The 24,753-nt window shown below is 40.4% G+C and overlaps 1 pseudogene; it reads left to right on the forward strand.

Annotated features, from left to right (window-relative positions):
• The first annotated feature begins 1,768 nt into the window (after window positions 1-1,768).
• On the forward strand, window positions 1,769-2,079 carry LOC130707140 (transcription and mRNA export factor ENY2-like; annotated as a pseudogene).
• Window positions 2,080-24,753: the final 22,674 nt, after the last annotated feature.

The raw sequence follows: 24,753 nt of genomic DNA on the forward strand, positions 1-24,753 counted from the left end.
AGACACCAAGGGGATCCATTTTTATTTTCCCTCTGCTGGAAGAACAGCCATGATGAAAGTTGCTCCTTCAGCTGGGATCCTGAAATTAGTACGACACAAAAGCAGAGACACAGCTGACCAGAAGCTGAAAGGTCAGGTAGGTATGAAATTACCCTTTTTTTTTTTTATGAATTTATTTATTTTATTTATTTTTATTTTTGGCTGTGTTGGGTCTTCCTTCCTGTGCGTGGGCTTTCTCTAGTTGCGGCGAGCGGGGGCTACTCTTCGTTGAGGTGTGTGGGCTTCTCATTGCAGTGGCTTCTCTTGTTGCGGAGCACGGACTCTAGGCACATGGGCTTCAGTAGTTGTGGCACACGGGCTCAGTAGTTGTGGCTCGTGGGCTCTAGAGCGTAGGCTCAGTAGTTGTGGCACACGGGCTCAGTTGCTCCGTGGCATGTGGGATCTTCCCGGACCAGGGCTCGAACCTGTAACCCCTGCATTGGCAGGTGGATTCTTAACCTCTGCACCACCAGGGAAGTCCTGAAATTATCCTTTATTATTATAAACCATTGAGATTTGTCTGTTAACTCGGCATAACCTAGCAAAAGTTGACTTATATGAGAAACAAGGTACTCCATTTCTTAAGGTCTTACTTCTTACTGGCCTCTGAGCTAGTCATAGGATTAACTGATTAGTAATTTTTCCACAAACAAGATACTCTGATGTCATAAATCCTAGGTTTGCTTACTCCTCTTTACTATTTTTTGCTTACTCAGGTAAAAATATGCTGAGCAGAACAAAATTAACACAGGAGAAATGTTAGTGCACATGATACAACCTGGACTCAGGGCATCTGTGTTTTAAAAAAGTTAAAGCAGAGGGTAGTGGTGGTTAGGGAAAAACAAAACCCATTGGTAGCCCAGAAAGTTCTCAGCTAGGTCACAGGCTAAAAAGTGGTAGAAAATATCAGTGAAAAGTTGTACATTTTCACATAAACTAAACTAAACTAAATCTGGCTCTCCAGCCTAGTTTGGTAAATATTTTTCCCAAAACACTAATTTTCTGCCTTTTTGGACTCTCACAAGCACTTGCTGCGATACCATCCCTGAGGCAATGACAAAATAAACAGATACACTGTCCCTGTTTACCTTTTTCTTAGAACTGAAAAACTCCAATCTGAGTTCAACAAATTCAAAGGTAATAAATAAATACAGGAAAACTGATCCACATAAACACATACTGCTGCAAAAGGTTTTACAAAACAAGTTTATAAACTAAGATCATAACTTAGTCACAACAAAAAAAGCAGAAATTTATTCAACCAATCTCAAAGACACACCAACCACTCCCCAGCCAGCCCCACCCCCAGAAAAGGGCTACAGCAAACAATAAAGGAAGGAATGAACAAAGTCCCTTCTTTACAAAAGGCAACATTCTCAGAACTTTAGGAGATACAAAAGATAAAATGAGATACTTGCACTTACGGAATTGAGTGGAAAAGATGTAAATAAATAAAAAGTTTTAAGTATTAATAAATAAATAACAATATTTTTTTTTAAGAAAAAAAAAAAGTAACAACATGTGCCTTTAAGCCCTGACATGAAATATTTTGGGGAAAACCTGGCAAAAAAGGCCTGAACTATACACGCCCTGACCAAATACCACAATATCAAAATTTGTCCTTGCCCCAAGAAGTAGACTGGATTAACAGCCAGTGGCTATGACCTTAAACAAGGAACATCCAAAGTCGCTGTGTCCCTTCCATAAAGATATATGCTAGGTCCGAGCAGCCGAAGAGTGTGGTTAGCAAGATGAACAAAGATGCGCAGATGAGAGCAGCAATTAACCAAAAGTTGATAGAAACTGGAGAAAGAGAAGGCCTCAAAGAGTTGCTGAGAGCTAAATTAATTGAATGTGGCTGGAAGGATCAGTTGAAGGCACACTGTAAAGGTAATTAAAGAAAAAGGACTAGAACACGTTACTGTTGATGACTTGGTGGCTGAAATCACACCAAAAGGCAGAGCCCTGGTACCTGACAGTGTAAAGAAGGAGCTCCTACAAAGAATAAGAACATTCCTTGCTCAGCATGCCAGCCGTTAAGATTGAATTAGATTGTGTTGTTTTGTGGTTTTATTTCTGAAAGTAAAACTTGCCATAAATTAGGAATTGATTTCCCAATATAAAATACTTTTTTGTATGATGGTATACAGTTTTCAGTAATGATGTATACAATTGTATTGATATTTTTCCCTAAATGTGTTATTTTAATAAATATCTCATGAATGAAAAAAAAAAAAAAAAGATATATGCTGAGGAAGAAAAGTATATTCAATATCCTGCTTAGGTCTTCTTTGTTTAGAAAACCTGGCTGCTTGTTCAGTCTTTTATTACACATCTCCGTAAACAAATTGGGAGAAATTTGGCTCTCTGTATTCCCTGATAAGATGTAGGAAAACTCTATCCTTCTCAAACTCTTCCAAAAAATTGCAGAGGAAGGAACACTCCCAAACGCATTCTATGAGGCCACCATCACCCTGATACCAAAACCAGACAAATATACTACAAAAAAAGAAAATTACAGACCAATATCACTGATGAATATAGATGCAAAAATCCTCAACAAAATACTAGCAAACAGAATCCAACAACACATTAAAAGGATCATACACCACGATCAAGTGGGATTTATCCCAGGGATGCAAGGATTCTTCAATATATGCAAATCAATCAATGTGATACACCATATTAACAAATTGAAGAATAAAAACCATATGATCATCTCAATAGATGCAGAAAAAGCTTTTGACAAAATTCAACACCCAGTTATGATAAAAACTCTCCAGAAAGTGGGCATAGAGGGAACCTACCTCAACATAATAAAGGCCATATATGACAAACCCACAGCAAACATCATTCTCAATGGTGAAAAACTGAAAGCATTTCCTCTAAGATCAGGAACGAGACAAGGATGTCCACTCTCACCACTATTATTCAACATAGTTCTGGAAGTCCTAGCCACGGCAATCAGAGAAGAAAAAGAAATAAAAGGAATACAAATTGGAAAAGAAGAAGTAAAACTGTCACTCTTTGCGGATGACATGATACTATACATAGAGAATCCTAAAACTGCCACCAGAAAACTGCTAGAGCTAATTAATGAATATAGTAAAGTTGCAGGATACAAAATGAATGCACAGAAATCTCTTGCATTCCTATACAGTAATGATGAAAAATCTGAAAGAGAAATTATGGAAACACTCCCATTTACCATTGCAACAAAAAGAATAAAATACCTAGGAATAAACCTACCTAGGGAGACAAAAGACCTGTATGCAGAAAACTATAAGACACTGATGAAAGAAATTAAAGATGATACCAACAGATGGAGAGATATACCATGTTCTTGGATTGGAAGAATCAACATTGTGAAAATGAGTATACTACCCAAAGCAATATACAGGTTCAATGCAATCCCTATTAAATTACCAATGGCATTTTTTACGGAGCTAGAACAAATCATCTTAAAATTTGTATGGAGTCACAAAAGACCCCGAATAGCCAAAGCAGTCTTGAGGGAAAAAAATGGAGCTGGAGGAATCAGACTCCCTGACTTCAGACTATACTACAAAGCTACAGTAATCAAGACAATATGGTACTGGCACAAAAACAGAAACATAGATCAATGGAACAAGATAGAAAAGCCCAGAGATTAACCCACGCACCTATGGCCAACTAATCTATGACAAAGGAGGCAAAGATATACAATGGAGAAAAGACAGTCTCTTCAATAAGTGGTGCTGGGAAAACTGGACAGCTACATGTAAAAGAATGAAATTAGAATACTCCCTAACACCATACACAAAAATAAACTCAAAATGGATTAGAGACCTAAATATAAGACTGGACACTATAAAACTCTTAGAGGAAAACATAGGAAGAACACTCTTTGACATAAATCACAGCAAGATCTTTTTTGATCCACCTCCTAGAGTAATGGAAATAAAAACAAAAATAAACAAATGGGACCTAATGAAACTTCAAAGCTTTTGCACAGCAAAGGAAACCGTAAACAAGACGAAAAGACAACCCTCGGAATGGTAGAAAATATTTGCAAACGAATCAACGGACAAAGGATTAATCTGCAAAATATATAAACAGCTCATTCAGCTCAATATTAAAGAAACAAACACCCCAATCCAAAAATGGGCAGAAGACCTAAATAGACATTTCTCCAAAGAAGACATACAGACGGCCACGAAGCACATGAAAAGATGCTCAACATCGCTAATTATTAGAGAAATGCAAATCAAAACTACAATGAGGTATCACCTCACTCCTGTTAGAATGGGCATCATCAGAAAATCTACAAACAACAAATGCTGGAGAGGGTGTGGAGAAAAGGGAACCCTCTTGCAATGTTGGTGGGAATGTAAATTGATACAGCCACTATGGAGAACAATATGGAGGTTCCTTAAAAATCTAAAAATAGAATTACCATATGACCCAGCAATCCCACTACTGAGCATACATCCAGAGAAAACCATAATTCAAAAAGACACATGCACCCGAATGTTCATTGCAGCACTATTTACAATAGCCAGGTCATGGAAGCAACCTAAATGCCCATCAACAGACGAATGGATAAAGAAGTTGTGGTACATAAATACAATGGAATATTACTCAGCCATAAAAAGGAACGAAATTGAGTCATTTGTTGAGACGTGGATGGATCTAGAGACTGTCATACAGAGTGAAGTAAGTCAGAAAGAGAAAAACAAATATCGTATATTAATGCATGTATGTGGAACCTAGAAAAATGGTACAGATGAGCCGGTTTGCAGGGCAGAAGTTGAGACACAGATGTAGAGAATGGACATATGGACACCAAGGGAGGAAAACTGCGGTGGGGTGGGGATGGTGGTGTGCTGAATTGGGCGATTGGGATTGACATGTATACACTGATGTGTATAAAATTGATGCCTAATAAGAACCTGCAGTATAAAAAAACAAACAAACAAAACAACTAATACTAAACTTTCATTGGGTTATTTGTATGGAAATATGTTAATATAAATGTTTCAGACATTACATGAAATTTCTAAAAATCTTATATTTGTATTTGTATGGAAATATGTATGGAAATATGTTAATATAAATGTTTCAGACATTACATGAAATTTCTAAAAATCTTATATGTTCTGGTATAATGTTATAAGTAATAATCCTAGTTATTACTTTAAAATGTATATCTCAGAAATAACTAATTTTCTTGTCAACTGCATTATTATGAACTTTCATCAAATCTTTAACTGTGGTCATTTTTAAGTCTTTTCTCATTTACAGACAGTTCTGGGTGTACTCTGATGCTTTTGCAAATATGTTCCTATTAAAGGGTTTCATCTTCAAGAAATTCATGGAAAAGACTCTGACAAGTACAGGTTTCTGGCAACTGACTGTACTGCTGAACTGAATGAATAAGCATTTTCAGCACCCTAATGAAAAACTGATGAACTCAAAAAAGTGCTAACAAAAGATCAAGATGAAAAAAAAAATTTAATTACATGGGACTGAGTGAACTGATGAGGATGAGTATAATTTTTGTGACTTTCTGTCTGAATTTAAAAAAAAATCCCACAAGGACTCAGAGGCAAAGAATATACAAATCAATTTTCACTGCAAAGTAAAGGAGCTGTTACAGTGGAGGATTACTGGACTGAATGTCAATATTATGACATAGTATGAGTGTGTTTCAGGTTTGGTAATTGCAATCATTGTTGCTTTTGTTGTGGTCATCCATGTACAATGCTTCGTGTCAGTCTATTTATCTCTTGTAAAAATAAAATACACTGTGTGTGTGTGAAAAACAAAAAACAAAACAAAAAAAAAAAGACGTAGGAAAACTGGGATTGGGAGGACAATAATGTGGGCCAACAATTTTAGCCCAGGAAAGATATTAATAAATATTGGGCCATACATATGCCCTATGTACCTACCTGGCATTCATTTAGATATTCCCCACAAAGACTTGACTGTAGACAAATCCACTCCTAGGTCCATACCAACTGCCAAGTACATCAGGCAAACCACTAAGATTACTAAAACCTCCCACTTTTGGTGTATTCTTCAATACACCATCTTCCAACTGATCCCCCCATAATAAAACTCATGCAAGTGCCCCTTTAATTTAAAAACTTTTTAACTGTTATAAAAGCTTCCATTTGAAAAATTTTTATGACAGAGATTAAAAAAAAAATACTTTGGATTCCCTGATTCCAAACATTTAGTTATGAAAATGCACTTATTTCTTACCTTATCAATATATTTACACTTACAAGGATTCATCTTGCACCAGTCTTCTACATCGAAAAATTACAGCCTACAATAGACCAAATTCAAGAATTTCCTTTTATATAATGAATGTCGGCTCATCGTTCTCAGTTCTATTAAGTTGCAAATTCTGTGAAACTAGTTTACTTTAAAAAGTAAGTTACAAAGTTAGCCTCAATGGGGAAAAAAATTTTGCTGGCACAAGAAAAAATTAGTGATGAAATTTGACCTTAACAAATTATTTGATGTGAATACAAAGGCCTCTGGCTTGTGAAGACTGTATTTTAGTTCCCAGCTACTGAATGAAAAGAAAAATGTATCAACTTACCAACAACTGATGCACCTCTTTCTGCAAAAGCCAGGGCATAGGATCGGCCCAATCCTATTGAAAACAAAAGAAAAAAATCAGAAGGTTGAGCAAATGTTAGCATAATTTTTCTGGTCCACTCAACTCAATCCCTATTGCAAAGTAACTGGTGAGCAATTAATTACATTACAAAGGTAGAGCTTTCATTGGTACTCTCAGCCTCTACTTCACCTACTTCTACTTTCAGGGATTGGAAAGCTTAAAACTGTATTTTCCACCTATTCTACCTACCATTTCCTATCATTCTACCTAGCTTCTAGGATGGACGCTAGATGTGAATTGGGTTCCACCATTAAACGCATTTGCATGAAATGTGGAAGGAGGGAATGAGGCAGAAGCCACCTTACTGTGACTTTTGGATGTTACTGTTGGTTAAGAAGCTGATTTCTTGAGGCTTCCTAGGTATTAAGCAGGTATAGTGGCAGCTTCTAGATCTAGCTCCCTAATTTCTGGATGGCGGCTTCCATTCTCTAGATCCCTGGGGCCAGTGGCTATTTGGGCTGTGGCAGTTCCAATGGTAGCCTCAGAGGTAGTGGCTCCCCTAATGGACCAGTTTTATACTGTTCCATAAGGAATTCCAAGAGGAACTGCCTAAAACCCAACTGCTTAAATTAAGTCCTTTCTTGTTTCAAATATCTAGTGGTTTCTATATCCTGCTCTGAACCTTGACTACATAATCACCACACACAGGAAATATTTAATTCAGACTCAAAGGTATGAGGTGTAAATTTATACATCCAAAAATGGATACGTGCCCATATAAATTGTATAGGCAGAGAATATCTCAGGAAGACTATATAAGAGACTGGCAATTAGTGGTTACCTCTGGGGAACAGAATTGTGTAACTAGCAACAAGGAGTGGAAAGCTTACTTCTGCATTGTTTAAATTATTTTAACATGCACACGTTTTTTTGTTTTTTTGTTTTTTTCCTTTTTGCATGGAAATTTAGTGTGCCCAGTTTTACAGAACATCCCTTAAAATTGCCCAGGCCCAGGTCCTTCCCCCCAGATAAGCCTTTGATAACATTCTCCATGTCTCCCATTGTTACTGGTCAGCAGAAGGGTTTCACTTCTTCTGGTGTCAATGTGGATCATCTGAATTTCCCTGAGCAGCCTGGACACCTGAGGGGTGACCAGCACCACCAGCCTCCTGGTGGCCCTGTGGTCCCGCAATGATTGCCCCAGCACCAAGGCCCCCTGGCAGTAGACGTCATTGGTAGCCAGCGTGACAAACGCCTGGTCAGACACCGGCATGGTTTGAGGCCCAGCGCGCCCTGGGCACCGGGCGGCCAAGTGCGCCTGGGCGCGGGGCGGGCTCGAGCAGGGCCTGGCGGAGGCGTCGTCTCCAGGCGACCCGCGCGGACTTCCAGGCCTGCGGCGCTCCGGCAGCCTCTGCCCGGGACGGCGCCCCTGCCCTGCGCCCACCACGCGTCCCCGGCGCCCCAGCGCCTCGGCCCGGCCGGCGGGGCTGCGCTCCGGAACCACGGCCCCGCCCCCGCTCTGCCGCCCCGGGCGCCGGTCCACGCGGCCGCCGCAGCCCCGCGCCAGGCCGGCACCGCCTCGTGCCCCTGACGCCCCGTGCACACGTTTTTTTAAATGTAATTGAGAAATTTAATTGGTAGTTTAAATTTAATTTGAATTAACTGATAAACAAGTAAACAAATATTGAGATGGCTAAATTATCAGGCTCTTCTAAAAAGGACCCAAACTATAAAGTTTTCCAAAACTAAAAGATCACCAAATAATTTATTTTAAAATTTAATCCACTCTGAATGGATGAGAGAGAACCCACCCAATATAATAACTCAAGTCTCCTCATATTTTATCAGATCTAGGCTGAAGCACTTGCTCGAAACATGAGGTTTTCAGAGAAATCAAATACTCATAACCAGAACGCAAAAAAAAAAACAAAGGTAACAAAGTAGAAAATCATCAGATGAAAGGAATGGGGTATGTCTCTCGTAGAGATTGATCTAAGTTAATCAGAGAATTATCTCAAAACCAAGCTATACAATTCTCTGAAAAGATATGTCAGTAATCTACTTTTACCATAAAGGCCCATGCAAACTGTACACAAATCTGTATATAAAGTTAAAAGTGACATTCTCCTCCCGGTTTCCCTGTAATACCACTCGTCCATTAACAGGTTCGTTAAGTGTCCTCCAACGTTTTTATATCTGTGCTTACATAAACATTATTTAAATACTTTATGTGTCTTTGTCTCCCCAACTAAACTAGAAGGTCCTTGTAGGTTGAGATTATGTCGTTCTTTTACATTTCCCACAATGCCCAGCACATCTTTACAGTCAAAATGCACAAAAAGGTAAAGCCAAGAGCCTCTATTTTCTCTTAATCCTCTTTTAAATCCTGTCTTAACTTTCTCCCACACCGAAGTTCATTGTCAACCGTCCTCTCTCCCCCATTTCTCTTCTGACCTTAACTTCTTTAGCACTGTCAAATATCAGTTGATTCTTTTCTCACAGTGCTTGTTCAGTGCTCTCTTCAGTGGGTTAGACTTCTCTCTGCTTCAAGCTGACAGAGCCTCTGAGATTAGCTTCCTGGACTATTTCACCTTCTAGCTTTACCAATCAAAGGAAGTCAAATGACTTCGAAACCTCTCCTGACTCCAGAATCTCCAACTACTCACACACTTCTCACTATCTCCAGAGCTACAGCTTGCTATTTTATAACCATCTCAAATTCACAATGGCCAGACTCCCTTCTTCCACGGCCCACCTCCACCACTCTCACAACTACATCCCCAGCAACTACTACAATCAGCTAATAAATACGAATTCCCGTTATACCACCCATCACGGCAAAATTGTTTCCCTTAATCCTAGACAATTCTAAACCTCTCCTTCCAGGTCTCCCATTAAACTATTCAATATTCCAAGCTAAACAACAGCACCTGAATAGTGCAAAGATATTTCTATTCATCTCTAGAACATGCGTGGGTTGGAGTCAGACTAATTCCCAGACACAGGCCTGGCAGGCATTCACGGACACCCTCCTGGGATGTTTAGCAGTGCCTCAATTCTACAGATATGTATCCTTAAATGAGAACCCCAAGACCTCAAGGACAACAGTCTTCATGAGAGGACTGGAATTAGATCTCAATCTCTCTTTCATAATGATGGCCCAGTGTAGACCTAATGACAGTCTCAACTTTACCACAAAATTATATCTGCCCCACATCAGTATTCAAATCTAATGGCTAGTAATTGTATCATAATCCAGGCTCTTTAAAATATGAATCAGTTCATGAACAGGAGGTGCTAAATTCAGAACTGTCTAGTCACAACCCATTAATACTTCACAAAATCAATTTAGTGGGTTGTAACCTGCATTTACTTAATGAAACAGAATAGAAACGTTCAAAGTGCACTGCATTTACTATGTACCGTGTCATGAGCTTGTTTCAAATATGGTGCGTGTGTGTGTGTGTGTGTGTGTGTGTGTGTGTGTGTGTGTATACCAGGTCCTGGTATAAAATGTATTTCATACTGTGAATCACTCACTGTCAAAAGAGGTTTAAAACATGAGTGCTTTACTTAATTATTTCCATCAAAAGCAAAGTGTAAACAAAATGTTTTCCCAAAAACATAATCATTTTAGAATAAATATAGCTACGGATAGAAAACATTTGGCCACCAATTAATACTAAAGATATTTTCTGAAAGGAAGCATGTGAATCCATTTTATAAATGGAGACGTGAAAATACGTATGAATTAACTGTCAGAATTCCACTGTTTGTGACTTCTAATAGATAATTCATATTAATTCTGCATTAGGTCCATTCTAGGTATAAGGCACTACCAGTGGGTAATCAAAGGCCCGTAAGGTCAACATCCCTGCACTTGGAGATTACAGAGATCATGGACAGGTGGGAAATAGTGTAAAACCTCACTGCAAAGCATCCGTGTGGGTATGAGTGGTTTGTCTTAAATTTTGTCCTTTAAAAATAGGGTTATTTGGGGACTTGCCTGGTGGTGCAGTGGTTAAGAATCCGCCTGCCAATGCAGGGGACACGGGTTCGAGCCCTGGTCCGGGAAGATCCCACATGCCCTGGAGCAAGTAAACCTGCGCGCCTAGAGCCCGGCTCTGCGACAAGAGAAGCCACCGCAATGAGAGGCCCGCGCACCGCAACAAAGACCTGATGCAGCCATAAATAAATAAATAGAAATAAAAATAGGGTTATTTCACATAACCAATCTCCACTTGGCTTCTGAAATACAGGAAGATCTGGCCCACTTCAGAAAGGCCTCTGCTCTCCAGTTCCTACTGCCCCCACCCCACTCTCATTTTATTCCTCTATCACCTGCCTGAGTCCTGCAGGCATTGGAGTTTACAATCCGCTTGATAAACACACAAAGTCCAAAAAGGAGGACTCTTATCAGATGCCTTTTTTTAAAGAAGGTCCTCTCAAGAACTTAAAATCATCTGACAGAGGGAAAGATGATTGACTTTTCAAAGGCAAGGGGCTGACATCTCTACTACTGCGGGAGTGATTCCAGCCACCAGACGGCTTTCCCGCCACGTTTAAAACACTTGACAGAGGCCTAGGGAGTCTATTAACAGGAAGAGTCGCAATCGATACGCACAGACGGGCGTCGGGATGAATTTTACCTAGTTTTGCAACCCGCAGCCGAGCCGGGCCTCTCTCCTCTCAAGACCTGAAGCCTTGAGAAGCTCCCACAGGGTTGGGGGCGGGTGGAGAAGTGGGCTGCACCAGGAGTTTCTGGCGCCCCACTCAAGGCTGGCCAGCCCCTCCTCACCATCCTCAGCCGATTAGGCGCCCGGAGAACAATCGTTGTCCGTCCTCCCACCCTCAACCCCACCGAGTCCAGTCGCTCGCTCCCCAAGCCGCCCCGCCACCGCTGCCCGCAGCCCAGATGCTGAGATCGCAGCTACAGCTGCGTGCGGATCCCGGACCGCTGGAGGACGCCGGCCCTCTAGCCTTCGCGTACTCACCTCCCCCCGCGCCGGTGACCAGTACCACCCGCCCGTCGAACCTCAACGGCGACGCCATAAGTCCAGCCTGCAGCGACACACATACACTAGCAGAACTACTGGAGTTCAGACTGCGGGACAAGGAGGACAGGAGGACAGGCTGGGGCAGGACGGCAACGACCTGCCAGTTTCTGCGGAGGAGAGAGACGCCCGAGTTTTCCAAGTGCGCCTGCGCAGCGATCCCTTGGAACTCTGGGAAATGTAGTCCAGCATGCCTCCAGTCGCGGCGAGAGCCTGCCCAAGAGGCTTGGCTTGAAAGGGCCCGTTCTGCGGCCGTAAGTAACGGGAGCTGCTGGGACCTGTGTAGTAAAATGATTGACTCCCCTAACTTCATTCATACTTTCATCCATCGTTTTGTCATTCACTCAACAAGCGTTTTCTGGATTTAGGCGAGGATGCAGCCCCTATCCTTAAGTAGCTTTCAGAAATAGCAAGGGGTAAAAAAGATTTCTTAGAATGTAATCCTTGGACCTCTTGGATGGAAACCACCTGGAAAAATGCAGAGTCCTGGGACCCCAGGCTGACCTCCTAAATGGAACTGTTACCAAACTGGTCAACTGGACCCTCACTAAAGTCCTAGCCAGGCGCCGACACCCAGGGAGGTTCTTTTTCCGCGCAGATTCGCACAGCCAATAATGAAACCTATGCTGAGACTGGAACAGCACAAGCTTTCATTAATGGCCAAAGAATGGAGAAGCGCAAATTTAGTTCGCAAATCAACTTCACAACCCAATTGGGACAGAGACACCATATGTTTAGGAGGGCCGAGGTAAAAGGGAGGGAATTGGAAAGAGTGGGAGGCATACTCACGTCTTATCTGAGAACAGGGTTGTGGTTTGGACACAGAACTGATGCAACACTCTTTTTCAGTCCTTGTATGGGCTTTTCCAGGTGTTGTCAAGGCGATCGTCACCTGTCATGGTGCCGGTGGATGGGCCCTTTAGCATGCTAACGTATTACAATGAGCGTATAATGGGGATCAAGGTCTACTGGAAGTCAAATCTTCTGTCATCTTGGGTCTAGTTGTTCTAACCAGTCCTTGCTTTTCTCTTTGCAGCTTCCTCCTGAACTTAGATAAGAACAACTGGTTTCCATTCGAGGGAGGGGCAGGGGTATGATTCTGGGGCAACAGCCTTGGTAACAGAATCTCAGGGGACAAAAAAATGTCAACAGGTGCTCCTAAACGATTTTTGCTTTTGTATGGTGAGTACAGTCAAATGATGTAGGTTTTCTCAATTTTGACACTATTGAAATTTGGGGTCAATAATTTTTTTGTTATGTGGGGTTGTTCAGTGCATTGTAAGATGTCTAGAAACATCCCTGACCTCTACCCACTAGATGCCAGTAGCACCCACCCCCAAGTCACAAAAATCAAAATTGCCTCCAGACATTGCCAAATGTCCTCAGTTGGGGTGGGGTGGGGATAACCCCTGAAAGAGAACAACTAGTTTATACTAAGATAAACTAAGCCTCAGAAGTAACATTTTTGGAAACATAATTTTACTAGAATAAATAAACTTTAATGTTTATTTTCCAAGGTGAAAATAATGCTTTCTAAATAGTTACTAAATAGCTTCAGTGGTGTCCAATTTTCAAGCGTGAAATTTCATTTTGGGTATTGTCATGCACTTTAACACAACTGAATTGAACATATGAATCCTCATGTTGTATCTCATAAGTCAATATCTTAGGCAAAGAGGAATCTGAAACTTTTTGAATAATGGCTATGCTTGGTTTCCGATTAAGTCTCCATTTGTTCACACTCTCAATATACTATCTCTGTCCAAAAGACATAGTGATGATATGGGCTTCCCTAGTGGCGCAGTGGTTAAGAATCTGCATGCCAATGCAGGGGACACGGGTTCAAGCCCTGGTCCGGGAAGATCCCACAGGATGTGGAGTAACTAGGCCCGTGCGCCACAACTACTGATCCGGTGCTCTAGAGCCCACGAGCCACAAGCCACAACTACTGAGCCCACGTGCCGCAACTACTGAAGCCCTGGCACCTAGAGCCCGTGTTCCACAACAAGAGAAGCCACCACAATGAGAAGCCCGTGCATTGCAACAAAGAGTAGCCCCTGCTCACCGCAACTAGAGAAAGCCCACGTGCAGCAATGAAGACCCAACGCAGCCAAAAATAAAATAAATTTTTAAAAATAATAAATTAAAAAAAGACATAGTGATGATAAATACAAAAAGAGAATTATAAAGCTAGGATCAAACAAAAATCTGTGTATTTCCAGAGAGAAACCCAAAGCAGAGAATGGGGCTATACTCACAGACCTATCCTCACAACTTACTGGAATCCAAGTGCAGAAGCAGGAAAACATACCTGGAAGGTAAAGGTGATAAAGAAGATTGGGGCTCAGCTCTCTGAGAAGTCATCAGTTAGTGTCCTTCTGTTTATAAAAAAAAATTGTTTTAATAGCCATCCTGAAATTCTGCCTGGGGTTCAGTTGATATATAGAAAGAAACTTCCTCCATGAATGTCAGACATTCCTTATGAGATCATTTTACTTCTTCCTGAAGTTTATCCTTTAGAAAAGAGCTTCCCAGATGAGGTGTCATGAATGGGTTACAGATGTGCATGAAATATTGATATCCTCAACGCTTAGTGTGGCTGTGGAGAACAGAATGGCTAGAACCCCCTGGCTGATCTCTGGCCTGTGACCATTCTTATCTAGAGTTGACCCTTGAACAACATGAGTTTGAACTGTGCAGGACCACTTATGGGTGAATTTTTTTTCAATAGTAAATGCTACAGTACTACAAGATCTGAGGTTGGTTGAATCCATGGTGTGGCACCATGGATATGAAGGACCAACTATAAATTATATGAGGACTTTCAACTGCACAGAGGGTCAGCGCCCCAACCCCTGTGCTGTTCAAGGGGTTGTTCAACCCCTGTGTTGTTCAGCGCCCCAACCCCTGTGTACTTCTGTCAGAATACTGCAGGAATATTTTATATGTGTGATGCGATTTGAAAATATTTAGGAGTTAAAGTATTAGTACTTCTTATAAGAATCTTCATTAGCTTGCTAGGGCTGCCATAACAAATACCACAGACTACTGGCTTAAAAACTGCAATTTATTTTCTCACAGTTGGAGAGGTTGGAAGTTTAAGATCAAGGTGTCGATTGGTTTGGTTTCTTTTGAGGCCTCTCCTAATGACTGCAGATGGCTGCCTTTCACTGTGTCTTCACATGGTCTTTTCTTGCAGCAGATACCCTGGTGTCCCTTTGTACGTCCAAATTTCCTCTTCTTACATGACACCAGTTAGATTGGATTAGGGCCCACACTAACAGCCTCATTTTGACTTAATCTTCATTTTAAAGGCCCTATCTCTAAATACACTCACATTTTCTGGTCCTAGGGGTCAGGGTTTCAACAGAAGAATTTTGAGGGAACACAATGCAGCACCAACAGAGATTACTGTTGATAAACTCTTCCTATTTTACTTGAAAATATCTTCATTTCACCCTCAGTATTAAATGATAATTCAGTTGGATATAAAACTGTCAATCATAAACTATGATCAAGTGGGATTTATTCCAGGGATGCAAGGATTTTTCAATATCCTCAAATCAATCAATGTGATACAACACATTAACAAATTGGAGAATAAAAACCATATGATCATCTCAGAAAAGCATAAAAGCAGAAAAATCTTTTGATAAAATTCAACATCCATTCATGATAAAAACACTTCAGAAAGGGAGAAAAAAGGGAACATACCTCAACATAATAAAGGTCATATATGACAAACCCACAGCTAACATCATACTCAATGGTGAAAAGCTGAAAGCATTTCCTCTAAGATCAGGAAGAAGACAAGTATGACCATTCTCACCACTTTTATTGAACATAGTTTTGGAAGTCCTAGCCACAGCAATCAGAGAAGAAAAAGAAATAAAAGGAATCCAAATTGGAAAAGAAGAAGTAAAACTGTCACTGTTTGCAGATGGGATGATGCTATACGTTGAACATCCTAAAGACACTGCCAGAAAACTACTAGAGCTCATCAATGAATTTGGTAAAGTTGCTGGACACAGAACAAATACACTGAAATCTGTTGCATTTCTATACACTGACAACAAAACATCAGAAAGAGAAATTAAGGAAACAATCCCATTTACCATCACATCCAAAAGAAATACAGAGGAATAAACCTAAGGAGACAAAAGACCTGTACTCTGAAAACTATAAGATGCTGATGAAAGAAATTAAAGACCCCACAAACAGATGGAAAGATATACTCTGTTCTTGGATTGGACGAATCAATATTGTTAAATGACCATACTACCCAAGACAATCTATAGGTTCAATGCAATCCCTATCAAATTACCAATGGCATTTTTTCACAGAACTAGGACAAAACATTTCACAATTTGTACGGAGACACAAAAGACCCCGAATAGCCAAAACAATCCTGAGAAAGAATGGAGCTGGAGGAATCATCCTCCCTGACCTCAGACCACACTACAAAGCTACAGTAATCAAAACAATAAGGTACAGGCACAAAAGCAGACATAGAGATCAATGGAACAGGATAGAAAGCCCAGAAATAAACCCATGCATTTATGGTCAATTAATCTATGACAAAGGAGGCAAGAATACACATTGGAGAAAAGACAGTCTCTTCAGTCAGTGGTACTGGGAAAACTGGTCATGTAAAAGAATGAAATTAGAACATTCTCTGACACCATATACAAAAATAAACTCAAAATGGATCAAAGACCTAAATGAAAGACTGGATACTATAAAACTCCTAGAGGAAAACATAGGCAGAACACTCTTTGACATAAATCGCAGCAATACTTTTTTGGATCTGTCTCCTAGAGTAATGGAAACAAAAACAGAAATAAACAAATTAAACTTAAAAGTTTTTGCACACAAAGGAAACCATAAACAAAACGAAAAGACAGCCTACAGACTGGGAGAAAACATTTGCAAAGGATGCTACTGACACAGGAGTCATTTCCGAAATATATAAGCAGCTCATACAGCTCAATATCAAAAAAACAAACAACCCAAACAAAAAATGGGAAGAAGACCCAAATACATATTTCTCCAAAGATGACATACAGATGGCCAACAGGCACATGAAAAGATGCTCAATATTGATAATTATTAGGGAAATGCAAATCAAAACTACAATGAGGTATCACCTTACACCGGTCAGAATGGCCATCATTAAAAAGTCTACAAATAATAAATACTGGAGTGGGTGTGGAGAAAAAGGAACCCTCCTACACTGTTGGTGGGAATGTAAACTGGTACAGCCACTGTGGAAAACAGTAGAGAGATTCCTTAAAAAAATAAAAGTTGATGGGCTTCCCTGGTGGCGCAGTGGTTGAGAATCTGCCTGCCAACGCAGGGGACACGGGTTCGAGCCCTGGTCTGGGAAGATCCCACATGCCGCGGAGCAACTGGGCCCGTGAGCCACAATTACTGAGCCTGCGCGTCTGGAGCCTGGGCTCCGCAACAAGAGAGGCCGCGACAGTGAGAGGCCCGCGCACCGCGATGAAGAGTGGTCCCCACTTGCCGCAACTAGAGAAAGCCCTCACACAGAAACGAAGACCCAACACAGCCATAAATAAATAAATAAATAAATAAATAAATATTAAAAAAAAAAAAAAAAAAAAAAGTTGAGTTACCATATGATCCTGCAATCCTACTCCTGGGCATATATCTGAAGAAAACTCTAATTCAAATATATACATGTACCCCAATGTTCACAGCAGGACTATTTACAATAGCTAAGACATGGAAACAACCCAAATGTCCATCAATGGATAACTGGATAAAGAAGGTATGGTATATATATATATATATATATATATATATATATATATATATATACAATAGAATATTACTGAACCAAAAAAGGAATGAAATAATGCCATTTGCAGCAACATGGATGGACCTAGAGAATATCATATTAAGTGAAGTAAGTCAGTCAGAGAAAGACAATTATCATATGATATGACTTATATGTGGAATCTAAAAAAATGATACAATGAACTTACTTACAAAACAGAAATAGACTCACAGACATAGAAAGCAAACTTATGGTTACCAAACGGGATAGCAGGGGGCATAGGGGGAAGATAAATTAGGCGGTTGGGATTAACATATACACAATACTATATATAAAATAGATACACAATGAGGACCTACTGTATAGCACATGGAACTATATTCAATATCTTGTAACAACCTATAATGGAAAAGAATCTGAAAAAGAATAGATATATATACATATGTATAACTGAATCACTTTGCTGTACATCTGAAACTAACACAACATTGTAAATTAACTATACTTCAATTTTTAAAAATTGTTTAAAAAATGTCAGCTGGTGTTATATAAAGTCTAGCGTATTATATATTATGCTAGATAATATGAATATTATGCATATTATACTATATTAAAAACTTTAAATTATCTTTCACATATACATATATATTTAACATATGCTGAATATACATATTTAAATATACTCTAGAATATATTATATATAAAATAATATACATATGAATATATATATACATTCATATGTGTGCATGTGTATGTGTGTGTGTGTGTATATATATATATATATATATATATATATATACACACACATATATATTCCAGCATATAGTTTTAAATGGCCAGGCATTTGAAGAAACAAGACAATGTGAACAAAATCCAGGAGAAAACAAAGGTTATAAAACAGACACCAAGGGCTTCCAGATAATAGATTTCAAAATAATTATTCTTATTTCGTTCAAGGTAATAAAAAATGATTGAAAATTTAAGCCATGAATGGAAAATTTTAAATGATCTAATGGATTTTTTAAAATAATAATAAAAATATAATGACTAGATTAAGAATTTCAAAAATGTATTTACTATCAAATTACACATGATAGAATTAGTGACCTGAGATAGGTCAGATAAAATACGTGAAATAAGCACATGGAAAAAATAAAAACATGAAATACTGGAAAAACTTAAAGGTCAAAGAGATGTGTAAGAATTCCAAAGTAGAGAAGAGAGAACATGAAGAAAAAGCAATATTTGAGTAAATAATGACTGACAATTAACCAAAACTGATGAAAAATATATAAAGCATCTAACTTTAGAATATTCAGGTAAGATAAATACAAACAAAACTAAACCTGACTACATAATGGTAAAATTACAGAATATTGAAGAAAAGATGAAATCTTCTAGGTAGCCAGAAAGAAAATGTTCAAATGAACAAAAGTTTAATTTATGTTTGGTTTTTTATTTCTCTATTTTTTCCAGTTTTCCAATTATTGAGAAATAATTGACATACATCATAGTATAACTTTATGGTCTACAGCAGGATGGTTTGATTTTTCGATTTGCATATACTGTGAAGCAATTACCACAATAGGCTCAGCTCACATATAGATACAATAAAAAGAAAAAATAAGCAAAAAGGAAAAAAATGTTTCTCCTTGTTACGAGAACTCTCAGGGTTTACTCTCTTAACAACTTACCTATACAACACACAGCAGTGCTAGCTGTAGTCATCAAGTTGTACATTACATCCCTAATATTTATTTATCTAATAACTAGAAGTTTGTACCTTTAACCACCTTCCTCCAGTTGCCCTTCCCCCCACCCTCAGCCTCTGGTAACCACAAGTCTGATCTCTTTTTCTATGAGTTTGACTTTTTTTTTTTAGATTCCACATATAAGTGAGATGACACAGTATTTGTCATTCTCTGTCTGATTTATTTCACTTAGCATAATGCCTTTAAGGTCCATACATTGTCAGAAATAGTAGAATTTCCTCATTTTTCTGACTGAATAATATTCCATTTTGTGTATAGATACCACAACTTCTTTACTCATTTTATCTATCAATGTACACTTAGGTTGTTTCCATCTCTTGGCTATTGTAAATAATGTTGCTATGAATATGGGAGGGCAGATATCTTTTGAGTTAGAGTGTTCATTTTCTTTGTATATATTCCCAGAAGTATTAGAATTGCTGGGTAATATGGTAATCTATTTTTAATTTTTTGAGGATCCTCCATATTGTTTTGCAGTGGCTGTACCAATTTACAATCCCACCAAACCCTTTCTCCTCATCCATACCAGCATTTGTTATCTCTTGTCTTTTTTATAATAGCCATTCTAACAAGTGCGAGGTGATGTCTCATTGCAGTTTTAATGCATTTCCTTAGTTACTAGTAATGTTGAGCATTTTTTCCATGTGCCTGTTGGTCTTTCTTATATCTTCTTTGAAGAAATGTCTGTGCAGGTTCTTTGCCCATTTTTTCACTGTTTGGTTTTTTTGCTGCTGATTTGTGTAAGTTCTTTATATATTTTGGATATTAATCTCTAATCAGTTATAGGGTTTCATATATTTTTCCCATTCCATAGGTTGTCTTTTCACTTTGTTGATTGTTTCTTTTGCTGTGCAGAAGCTTTTTAGTTTGATGTAGTCCCACTTGTTTATTTTTGATTTTGTTGCTTGTGCTTTAAGTATCATATTCAAAAAATTACTACCAAGACCCATGTCAAGGAGCTTTATTCCAGGGATGGGGGGGAGGTGAAGTCAAGCTGGCAGAGTAGGAGGATGCAGAGTTCACATCTCCTCACAATTAGGGCACCTACCAGGCTCTGGTGGGGGACCTTGGACACCTAAGGGGGCGGGAGGAACCCCTGCACAACCAGGTAGGATGTGGGGCGTTGGGAAGAGGGAAGCAAAAGTGGAGGCAGGATGGGACTGGTGCTCCTGAGGGGCGGCTGGGGGAGGGGAGGGGTTCCAACGCCCAGAGGGGCCCACTCACCACTAGGGGATCAGCGGGGACAGGGAGATACCTTCGGGGGATCAGAGGGGAATGTGGCCAGCATTTCCCCCACTTGCTCGGGCCCCAGCAAGCCTGCTGGGGTCCCAGGCCTGAACCTCCACCCTCTGGGGCCCCCTCCAGTCACGCATGTCCTGGGGGCATGTGAGGGAGGGGGGAGCAGAAGTAGAGGCGAGAGAGAACCAGAACCCCAAGGGGCAGCTGGGGGAGGGGAGGGGTTCCCATGCTCGGAGGGGCCCACTCATGGTGAAGGGATCAGTGGGGATGGGGAGAGAACTTTGGGGATCAGGGAATCAGAGGGGAATGCAGCCAGCATTTTCCTGACCTGCTCGGGCCCCGGCAAGCCTGCTGGGGTCCCGGGCCTGAACCTCCACCCTCCAGGGCCCCCTCCAGCCACACTGAGCCTAGGCCCAGCTGCCCCCGCCTAAGCCCCGCCCCCCCCATCTAACCCCCAAAGGCCTTTTCTGGCATTTTTTTTTTTTTTTTGCTGTTGTGGTTCTGTTTTGCCTTCTTGTTGTTGTTTCATTCATATTATTATTTTTTCTTTGTCTTTAATTTTTTGCCACTTTGATTACTATGTGTCTCGGCGTGTTTCTCCTTGGGTTTATTCTGTATGGGACTCTCTGCGCTTCCTGGACTTGGGTGGCTATTTCCTTTCCCATGTTAGGGAAGTTTTCGATTATAATCTCTTCAAATATTTTCTCTGGTCCTTTCTCTCTCTCTTCTCCTTCTGGGACCCCTATAATGCGAATGTTGTTGCGTTTAATGTTGTCCCAGAGGTCTCTTAGGCTGTCTTCATTTCTTTTTATTCTTTTTTCTTTAGTCTGTTCCGCAGCAGTGAATTCCACCATTCTGTCTTCCAGGTCACTTATCCGTTCTTCTGCCTCAGTTATTCTGCTATTGATTCCTTCTAGTGTAGTTTTCATTTCAGTTATTGTATTGGTCATCTCTGTTTGTTTGTTCTTTAATTCTTCTAGGTCTTTGTTAATCATTTCTTGCATCTTCTCAATCTTTGCCTCCATTCTTATTCCGAGGTCCTGGATCATCTTCACTATCATTATTCTGAATTCTTTTTCTGGAAGGTTGCCTATCTCCACTTCATTTAGTTGTTTTTCTGGGGTTTTTTCTTGTTCCTTCATCTGGTACATAGCCCTCTGCCTTTTCATCTTCTCTGTCTTTCTGTAACTGTGGTTTTTGGTCCACAGGCTGCAGGATTGTAGTTTTTCTTGCTTCTGTTGTCTGCCCTCTGGTGGTTGAGGCTATCTAAGAGGCTTGATGGGAGGCTCTGGTGGTGGGTAGAGCTGACTGTTGCTGTGGCGGTCAGAGCTCAGTAAAACCTTAATCCACTTGACTGTTGATGGGTGGGGCTGGGTTCCCTCCCTGTTGCTGTGGCGATCAGAGCCCAGTAAAACCTTAATCCACTTGACTGTTGATGGGTGGGGCTGGGTTCCCTCCCTGTTGGTTGTTTTGCCTGAGGCAACCCAACACTGGAGCCTACCCGTGCTCTTTGGTGGGGTTAATGGCAGACTCTGGGAGGGCTCACGCCAAGGAGAACTTCCCAGGACCTCTGCTGCCAGTGTCCTTATCCCCACGGTGAAACAGAGCCACCACTCGCCTCTGCAGGAGACCCCCCCAACACCAGCAGGTACGTCTGGTTCAGTCTCCCCCAGGGTCACTGCTCCTTCCCCTGGGTCCCGATGCACACATTACTTTGTGTGTGCCCTCCAAGAGTGGGGTCTCTGTTTCCCCCAGTCCTGTCACAGTCCTGCAATCAATTCCCACTAGACTTCAAAGTCTGATTCTCTAGGAATTCCTCCTCCCTTTGCCGGACCCCCAGGTTGGGAAGCCTGAGGTGGGGCTCAGAACCTTCACTCCAGTGGGTGGACTTCTGTGGTATAAGTGTTTGCCAGTCTGTGAGTCACCCACCCAGCAGTTATGGGATTTGATTTTACTCTGATTGCGCCCCTCCTACCGTCTCACTGTGGCTTCTCCTCTGTCCTTGGACGTGGGCTGTCCTCCTTGGTGAAGTCCAGGGTCTTCCTGTCAATGATTGTCCAGCAGCCAGTTGTGATTCTGGTGCTCTCGCAAGAGGGAGTGAGAGCACGTCCTTCTACTCCGCCATCTTGGTTAATCCTCTCTATTTTTTCTAATATATTTTTTATTTTTCTAACTTTATTTTATTTTTTATTCTTTGTTACTCTTCTGCTCCTTTTAGTTTGTTGCCTTCTTTTTTTTTTTTTTTTTTTTTTTTTTTTGCTGCACCCTGCAGCTTGCAGGATCTTGGTTCCCAGGACAAGGGTTAGGCCTGAGATCCTGTGGTGGGAGTGCAGAGTCCAAACAGCTGGACTAACAAAGAACTTCAGACCCCAGGGAATATTAATTGGTGTGAGGACTCCCAGAGGTCCTCATTCTGGCACCAAGACCTGGCTCTACACAACTGTCAGCGTTGGACTGCGAACTCCAGTGTTGGACGCCTCAGGCCAAACAACCAGTAAGACAGGAACACAGCCCCACCCATCAAAAATGTGAGATGACAAAAAAATATGTTACAGAAGAAGGAGCAAGGTAAAAACCTAAAAGACCAAATAAATGAAGAGGAAATAGGCAACCTACCTGAAAAAGAATTCAGAGTAATAGTAGTAAAGATGATCCAAAATCTCAGAAATAGAATGGAGGCATGGATTGAGAAAATACAAGAAATGTTTAACAAGGACCTAGAAGAACTAAAGAACAAACAGTGATGAACAACACAATAACTGAAATGAAAAATACACTAGAAAGAATCAGTAGCAGAATAACTGAAACAGAAGAACAAATAAGTGAGCTGGAAGATAGAATGGTGGAAATAACTGCTGAGGAGCAAAATAAAGAAAAAAGAATGAAAAGAAATGAGGACAGTCTCAGAGACCTCTGGGACAACATTAAATGAACCAACATTTAAATTATAGGGGTCCCAGAAGAAGAAGAGAAAGAGAAAGGGTCTGAGAAAATATTTGAAGAGATTATAGTTGAAAACTTCCCTAACATGGGAAAGGAAATAACCACCCAAGTCCAGGAAGCACAGAGAGTCCCATACAGGATAAACCCAAGGAGAAACACATGAAGACACATATTAATCAAACTAACAAAAATTAAATTCAAAGAAAAAATATTAAATGCAGCAAGGGAAAAGCAACAAATAACCTACAAGGGAATCCCCATAAGGTTATCAGCTGATTTTTCAGCAGAAACTCTGCAGGCCAGAAGGCAGTGGCATGATACATTTAAGGTGATGAAAAGGAAAAGCCAACAACCAAGATTACTCTACCCAGCAAGGATCTCTTTCAGATTCGATGGAGAAATCCAAAGCTTTACAGACATGCAAAAGCTAAGAGAATTCAACACAACCAAACTAGCTTTACAACAAATGCTAAAGGAACTAGGTGGGAAGCACAAGAGAAGAAAAAAACCCACAAAAACAAACCCAAAACAATTAAGAAGATGGTAATAGGAACACATATATCAATAATTACCTTGAGTGCAAATGGATTAAATGCTCCAAACAAAAGACACAGACTGGCTGAATGGATACAAAAACAAGACCTGTATATACACTGTCTACAAGAGACCCACTTCAGACCCAGAGACACATACAGACTGAAAGTGAGGGGATGGAAAAAGATATTCCATGCAAATGGAAATCAAAAGAAAGCTGGAGTAGCAATGCTCATATCAGATAAAATAGACTTTAAAATAAAGACTGTTACAAGAGACAAAGAAGGATACTACATAATGATCAAGGGATCAATCCAAGAGGAAGAAATAATAATTGTAAATATTTATGTAGCCAACATAGAAGTACCTCAATACATAAGGCAAATGCTAACAGCCATAAAGGCAGAAATCAACAGTAACACAATAATACTTGAGGGGGAACTTCCCTGGTGGTCCAGTGGTTAAGAATCTGCCTTCCAATGCAGGGGACGCAGGTTCGATCCCTGGTCAGGGAACTAAGATCCCACATGTTGTGGGGCAACTAAGCCCATGTGCCGCAACTACAGAGCCCATACACTCTGGAGCCCATGTGCCACAACTAGAGAGACTGCGTGCCGCAACTACTGAGCCCACATGCTCTGGAGCCCTGCACCACAACTAGAGAGAAGCCCGTGCACCACAACAAAGATCCCGCATGCCACAACTAGACCCAATGCAGCCGAAAATAAATAAATAAATATTTTAAAAATAATAATA

Source organism: Balaenoptera acutorostrata, chromosome 2 (genome assembly GCF_949987535.1).
Source record: "Balaenoptera acutorostrata chromosome 2, mBalAcu1.1, whole genome shotgun sequence".
Classification (NCBI taxonomy): Eukaryota; Metazoa; Chordata; class Mammalia; order Artiodactyla; family Balaenopteridae; genus Balaenoptera; species Balaenoptera acutorostrata.